The 8,192-nt window shown below is 37.1% G+C and overlaps 2 pseudogenes; one reads left to right on the top strand and one right to left on the bottom strand.

Annotated features, from left to right (window-relative positions):
- Nucleotides 1–1,049: 1,049 nt before the first annotated feature.
- Nucleotides 1,050–4,867, top strand: LOC134368486 (large ribosomal subunit protein eL31-like; annotated as a pseudogene).
- Nucleotides 4,868–4,900: 33 nt separating this feature from the next.
- The window catches only part of LOC134368485 (transmembrane 9 superfamily member 2-like), a 76,468-nt pseudogene continuing 73,176 nt past the window's right edge, over nt 4,901–8,192 (bottom strand).

The raw sequence follows: 8,192 nt of genomic DNA, 5'->3' as shown, positions 1-8,192 counted from the left end.
AAAAGAAACTGCTTTTTTTAAAGAAATAATACTCAATGCCAGCCAAGACTGTAGTGAAATCAATACACTGTGCTGATGGCAGAAAATCATAAAAGAGCCATAAAAATATCCATGTCTCTTGACCCTGTCATACCACTTCACAGACTATCTTTTGTTTGTTTTCGAGGATTTTTTTTGGCAGCTGACCAGTATGGGAATCCAAACCTGTGATCGTGGTGTTACCAGCACCACACTCTCCCAAGTAAGCTAATTGGCCGGCCTCCTTCACAGACTATCTTAAGGAAATAATCCAAAATAAGGACGGGGGGAAAAAAAAAAAAACAAGTTTAGTAGTGAAGAAACGGTTAAGAAAAGTAAGCTACTCAATGGATTAAGCAGCCATAAAAACAATATATATGTAGGGCCGGCCCATGGCTCACTCGGGAGAGTGCGGTGCTGATAACACCAAGGCCAAGGGTTCGGATCCTATATAGGGATGGCCGGTTCGCTCACTGGCTGAGCGTGGTGCTGACAACACCAAGCCAAGGGTTGAGATCCCCTTACTGGTCATCTTTAAAAATAAATAAAATGAGAGATATGTAGCAACATGGAAAACATACTTAGTATGTAAATAAAGTGTCTCCCCACAGTCACAATACTCATTATTGAAAGGGGACAGCTGTAAAGCCCTATACTTCTGTGATGATGCCATGGACAAATTCAAGCACTAATGGGGAACATGAGGATGGCAAAAGCTTTGGATTAATGCATAATTATTCTAAGTAAGTATGAATCAATAAGTGTGAAACTCCACAGAATTTTTTTACATAAGTAGATATTGCTAATTTTCAAGGTGTCATTTTAAAAAATCACTCTCAGAAACATGTATACGGCAAGAAAAACTAATCAGCAATTAATAGCTGTACTTTTGTGTACATGTACATTCTCAATGCTAATTATTTAATTAAGGGCTTCTTCCTCACAAGTGAAAAAACATAAAAATAGGTAATAAGCCTTGCTTCCTGCTGTGAACCTCAAAATATAATGCTAAGCTTCCTTTCTAACTTGGGCCCAGCAAAATGGCTCCTGCAAAGAAGGGTGGCAAGAAGGGCCATTCTGCCATCAATGAGGTGGCGACCTGAGAATACACCATCAACATTCACAAGCATATCCGTGGAGTGGACTTCAAGAAGTGTGCCCCTCGGGCACTTGAAGAGATCTGAAAATTTGCCATTAAAGGGATGGGGACTCCAGATGTATGCATTGATACCAGGCTCAACAAAGCTGTCTGGGCCAAAGGACTAAGGAATGACCCATACTGTATCCATGTGCAGTTGTCCAGAAAATGCAATGAGGATGAAGGTTCACCAAAGAAGTTCTTTACTTTGGTTACCTATGTACCTGTTACCATTTTCAAAAATCTGCAGTCATTGTGGATGAGAACAAACTGTTGATTGTCAAAGTTATAAAACCACCTTCGCTAAAAATGTGTGTGTGTGTGTGTGTGTGTGTGTGTGTGTGTGTAAAATGATAAAATGTAAAGAGATGCCATTTAAGAATCTGTAAGCAGACAGGGCTTCTCAAAGAATAGTTCTGGAAAACAAATATCAAAAACACACTTCATGATTTTACTAATGTTTTCATGATATAAATGGTAACTAGGATTTACTCTGGAGGTATCTCATACCCATGATTTAATTTTAAAGTAGATATGGAAACATAATACCATCATGGTATCTCCTCCCTTACATACCCTATGCAATTCAAGGAGAACCATGTGCTTAGCACTCTGAAGGATACAAAATAGGCATAAGATATAGTTCCTGTTCTCAAGGAGATTCCAATCTAGTTGGGGAGACATGCTCAAAAAGTTGGAAAGAGACAAACCTAAAAGTTGTGAATGGTTCAGCTTTGAGAGGTTTAAAAAACATGTTGAGTAGCAGAGTAAGACCACACTGTGGAGGATCTCAAACACCAAGATGAGTTTAGACCTTGATAGAGGAGAAAGTGTGATGCTATTAAAATTTTTGAATAAGGAGAAGACATTATCACCCTATTTAAACACCCCTCAACTTCCCATCACTCCCACAATAAAACCTAAATTCCTTCATATAGTTTATAAGGTCTTCATAAGACCTGACTGTTCCTTACCTTTCTAACATCATTATTGCCACCTAGTGCCACCGTCCCTCTCCTGCCATCTTGGACTTCTTTGTGTTCTTTGAAGTTTCTTCCCCACTTCAGGGATTTTGAACATGCTCTTGGAACACTTGGCCATCCACCTCTCCTTCAACATCACTTCTTTCACAAAGCTCATCATTCTCATAATTTTTCTTTCTTTATTTTTATTTATTGAAACATAACTGATTGTACATATCTGTGGGGTTCAGCATTGAATATCCATACCCGTGTGCAATATGTGATGCTCAAACCATAATTTTTCTTTAATATGTCTCCATTTCGCTACAATATAAGGTACATAAAAAAAGAGGACCTTATCTGTCTTCTTCACCACTGTGTCCCCAGCACCTAGCACAGTCTCTGACACAGTATAAGCATTCTTTAAATATATGTGGATCCATTAAAAGTATTTCTGGACTGAATTGCACTATTATAATAAGAAAAAATAAAGAAGTTCATTTGGCAGCAGAGAGTTTACAGAATGGGTTAGAAAAAGAGAGGCTAGAATCCAGCAAACCATATTAGGAGGCTATTGGAGTGATTTGGGCAATAGGGAATAAAAGCTTAAGATTGTAGGAGTAAAAAAAGAAAGGAAAGGACAGAAATAAGAAGTTTTCTAAAAAGAATAAATAGGAAAGTTGTGCTTAATTAGCTATAAATCATGGAAGGAAGGGTTGTGTTAAGAATTCCTTCAAGATAGGCCAAGGACATCAGAGATTTGTGATGACGGTAAAAGAGATAAAGAAATTAAGATAAATTAGTTTGAGGGAAAGTGCTAGCTTCATTTGGGGGGCACGTTGAGTTTGCAGTACCAGCAGGTTTAGGATACAGCTGGACAGAGGTTATAGCTAGAGATACAGATTTGGAAGCAGTCAGCATTGAGGAGATAAGTGAAGCCATGGGACTGAATAAGCTCTAAAAGGGAGAGTGCAGAAAGAAAGGACTGAAATGCTGATAAAAGCTAGAGGTAGGTAACAGGAAGAGGAAGGAAGACAAGAGAAGGCACAGAGTGGCACAAGGAGAATGATGTGTATGATGTGGACAGAATTGCACAGAGTAGGTGTTGAGTAGTGTTAGATAAAGAAGCCAAGGAGGGTGACAGCTAGGGAAAGGCCATTAGATTAGGCAAGAGAACACTGTCAAACTTTGAGAGTCAGTATTCAGTGTAGTGTGGTGACAGAAGCTAGAATACAGGTGGGGGAGCCAACCAGTGGGAAGAGATCTTTGTCACCAATGTGATCATTCAGGATTACATCTATTTTGGAAAAAAGCTGTTCTAATATTAGATTCCCAGAAAAAGGCAACCTAAGTCAAAGTGTTAGGTAATGAAGAAAACATAAGCCTGAAATTATTATACTCAGTACATCCAACTGCACACTACACAAATATAAAAGCCAATAACTCACGGGGTAGAGTAGAAGAATTAAAAAAAAAAAAGACCTGAGGGACACAGACTCTGTCTATACATAGGGATGTGGATGAATCTCACAAGCACTACTTAGGAGAAAGAAACCAGCCACTAAAGAAACCAGATGTAAAAGAGTACATCCTGTATATATGTACGTATGTATGTATGTAATTCCATTTACATACAATTCAAAATCAGGACAAATTAACCTATGCTGTTAAAAATCAGGATCATGGTTGTCCTTGTAGAAGGTGAATGAAAGGAGGCCCAACAGTGGCTTCAGGGCTGCTGATCATGTACTGTTTACCAACGCGGGTACTAGTTACAAAGGTCTGTTCACTTTGTGATAACTCATCAAGCTGTAATTTACCATGTGTGTTCTTTTCTATATACACATTTCACTAAAAAGTTAATAATAATAAAAAAAAAAAAAAAAAAAACACGAGGAACCTGGTTAGGCTAAAATGGTGAGAAGCTCTCTGGTCTTCAGTTGTAAGTAAAACTTTTGGTGGCTGAGAAAAGAGAGGAGGCCTACGCGGTCTTTTCTTTCCTGAGGGGTTGAGACCACCAGTACATTAGAGGTAACACATATTTTATGTATCATATAAAAGAAGGAGCCACGACCAAGACTCCTAGTTTCTCAGCTAATGTTTACATTTGCCTGAAGGCTTTGATTTCTTACAAATTTCCATGTTAATTTTTATATATTTGTCGAACCGGAGAGTTAAAATCAGAAAATACTTGAAGTTTTCTAATGTTACCTATACAAGTGAGGTGACTTGAATTAAAACCAGAACTTGACATAAGTCAAGCAGAAATGCTACTTCACTTGTGTTCAGAAGGTCTTAAAGCTCTCCAACTTCATTGTTTCTCCAACTGAAGCTTTTTATAAAACATTCCATTTTTTTTTCACCTGAATCAAGCATTAATCAGGATGAAAGTTTCCATCATGAACCCAAATAATAACCACGAGTGAGTAATCCGGACAAAGTATACAACTTGTCCTTCACATATAATTGCTTATATGACCACACATTTAATTAATCTAATTTTACTAATTTAAAAGTTATTCAAGTCAGTTCATTTTTATGCTTGGAGGCTGTTCAAAGGTGATTACACATAACCCTTTTTTTTTTGCTTTGGAACACATCCCTGTTTTAAAACATTCACAGGGGACAGTCTTGCAGCTAAGTACATAAGGTCCCTCCAGTTCCCCAGTATTCGTAATCTTTTATCCCCAAAGCATAAAAATGAACACGATGACTTTGTTCCCTATTTCTTCCAGTAATTGTTAATTGATGCTCTTTGCATTATGGCTATCTCCAAGACTTTTTACAGAGTCTGAAATATAGTAAGTAATTCTGTAGTTACCTGTGAGAAGTAAGAAAATCAAAACCATGGTCATCATGTACCCAAAGCACAAAATGGTGACTTCAAGCTTGGTAAAGAAATAATGAACTGCATTTTTAAAAAGATAAACAGCTGTAAAACTGCTGCTAAAAGAGGCTCTCCACCACCAATGATAATCCTGCAAAAAGAAGTAGGACAAATGACTTTTCAGGTGAAATTCTAACTATAAATGTATTAGCAATTATTGTAATAACAAAGAACACAAGATAAACTCTGAACATAATGGTTTAAAAAAATAAAAGGGAAAGTTTTATAAGAAATTTAATAAAATATATAATGTACGTCCTGCTTGGGATACCCTAACAATAGTAAACTCTTTGTTTCCAGGGAAACTACATGTACCTCTGGAACTGGATTTCTAATGTGTGCACCCTCACTATCACAACACTGCCTCAGCACTGCAAGGCAGTCAGTTTAGCTTCGACATACTGGCCAGAGTTGTGCATGCCTATTGAAGACTCAGGCCAGGCATTTAAAAAAATGTTATATAGAAATTTAAGATAAAATGCTATCCCACTGCTGGGAATATACCCAGAGGAATGGAAATCATCAAGTCGAAGGTATACCTGTTCCCCCATGTTCATTGCAGCACTCTTTACAATAGCCAAGAGTTGGAACCAGCCCAAATGTCCATCATCGGATGAGTGGATACGGAAAATGTGGTATATCTACACAATGGAATACTACTCAGCTATAAAAATGAATGAAATACTGCCATTTGCAACAACATGGATGGACCTTGAGAGAATTATATTAAGTGAAACAAGTCAGGCACAGAAAGAGAAATACCACATGTTCTCACTTATTGGTGGGAGCTAAAAATTAATATATAAATTCACATACACACACACACAAAAAAAAAAATGGGGAGGGGGGGAAGAAGATATAACAACCACAATTACTTGAAGTTGATACGACAAGCAAACAGAAAGGACATTGTTGGGGGGGAGGGGGGAGGGAGGAGGGAGGGAGGTTTTGGTGATGGGGAGCAATAATCAGCCACAATGTATATCGACAAAATAAAATTAAAAAAAAAAAATCTACCACAATTACTTGAAGTTGATACAACAAGAAAACAGAAAGGACATTGTTGGGGGGGAGGGAGGAGAGGGAGGAGGGAGGAAGGTTTTGGTAACGGGCAACAATAATCAACCACAATGTATATCAACAAAATAAAAGTTAAAAAAAATAATAATAATAAAATAAAATAAAATTTTTTAAAAAAGAAATTTAAGATAGACCTTATGGTTAATGGGATTTGCTTTAACTGGCTAAATCTAGGACCCATGGACAGCATGACTGAAGTCAATACTGCAGGCTGGTCTCATCCTGCCCCATGGACTCTTTCCGATCATAATATCATTGTAAAGACACTGTGGCCAAGGGCCACGAGGATAGACAATGCAAAAAAGAATTAACATAGCAGATCTGAGGCTGCTATCTTTAGAAGGGCCTGATTACAAGTTGGCCCTTGGCTTGCATCTGGGAATTTGGCATTTAATCATTCCCTGACTGATAAGACTGGTTTGCTATACCTAAACTGTATAAACAATGTGATTTATAATGGACACTTGCTTTCCTTTTGGGAGTCTGAAATTTTTGTAGTTGCCAGGCAGAGGGTGCCTATGTGACCAGCTCCCAGTAAAAACCTTGGATGCTGAGTCTCTAATGGGCTTCCCTGAAAAGAAACATTGCATACCGGTTACTGCATTTTTCACTGCTGGAAAAAGGAGCATGCTCAGTATGCTCCCCAATGGGTGAGAGATGGCATCAGAAGACTGTGCCTGGATGTCTCCAGGCTCCACCTGTGTCTTTTTCCTTTACAGATCCTGTCGTGCATCCTTTCTCTGTAATATACCCTAGCCTCACGTATGTCTTTATGCTTAGTCCCACAAGTCCTTCTAGTGAGTCACCAAACATGGGTGGTCTTAGGGATCTCCAAAACATTTTCTAAGAAATAAAAATATATCCATTATATAATTACTCCGTATGTTTCATTAATGATTGTTACAGATACTCTATGACAAAATGTACCACAGAATTAATGAGCAAATAGGAAGTAATTAGGTAAGGGACACAAAATGTAATTATGATTTGTAATGATGAGCATGTTAATAATATTGATTTAATCATCACATACTGTACACACATACTGATAGTCAACTCCATAAATATGTATAAATAAAAATAATTTTACAAAATAATTAATGATCAGCTGAGTATAATATATACATAATTTTATTTTATTTTTTACCTTTATACCTATAGCTCAAGATAAAAATGCTCTAGGACCATATGTATATAAGAATCACTTCCTCAACCCTCTATTATCACATCTAGAGAGTCATGTTTAACACCAAAATAAGGCAGATTTAGGGAACTGAAGAGAACAATGTACACTACCACCTTGGTTATCCAGAATGATGTCTGGAGGTGGGGGACAGAAAAGGATGGGGATGGAGTAAAAGAACTATGTCTTTGGTAACCAAAAGGAAATGAAATGAAAGGAAGAGAAAGGGCCTTTACCATCAGTTTCAAACTCGCAAAATACAATCCTGGCCAAAGCTGCAAAGAAACCTTTAACTGTTAAAAAGAAAACATCATTGAACCAGATCTTTTATATGTCTAAATATCAAATCAGTCCCCTATATTTTTCTATGTTAACTGAATACTATGTTAGCAATTACAGTAAGCAGCCAGAGAGAAATCTCTTTCTATTTGAATTTTCCATCAAAGTAGCATTAGCTGCATCAAAGTCAAAATATGTCATTAGAAAAACACAATATAAAACCAATCCCAAGTTATGGAAACCACGCAGTTAACATTTATTTCAATTCCTTTCTAAACACAAAACCTAATTCCAATAATGCAAGTTTAGAAAGCTTAAGATGCATTAGTTTCTTATACCTTTACCTCAGCACATAAATGAAAATAACACGGCAAAACTGTAGCTTCTGAACAGGTTATCAGAAGAATTACAAAGACTAAGAAAAGGAAGCCAGATATGTAGGACATCTGATGAGACCTGAAAATAAAAGTAATAGGTTTAAAATAAGCTTTAACTTAGCAGTACACACAGAAAGATCAGTCCAAATCTATACAATAGACTGTCGCATACTTCTCTAAACCTTTTTTTCCCTAAACCTTTAACTCGTTATTCCAATCCTTCAACTATCCATCTAGTACCAAAAACAAACCTATGCAGTTTCTAGGC

This window comes from Cynocephalus volans, chromosome X (genome assembly GCF_027409185.1).
Source record: "Cynocephalus volans isolate mCynVol1 chromosome X, mCynVol1.pri, whole genome shotgun sequence".
NCBI lineage: Eukaryota > Metazoa > Chordata > Mammalia > Dermoptera > Cynocephalidae > Cynocephalus > Cynocephalus volans.
Note: the sequence above shows the minus strand (reverse complement) of the source record. Positions and strands in the feature narration are given on the sequence as shown.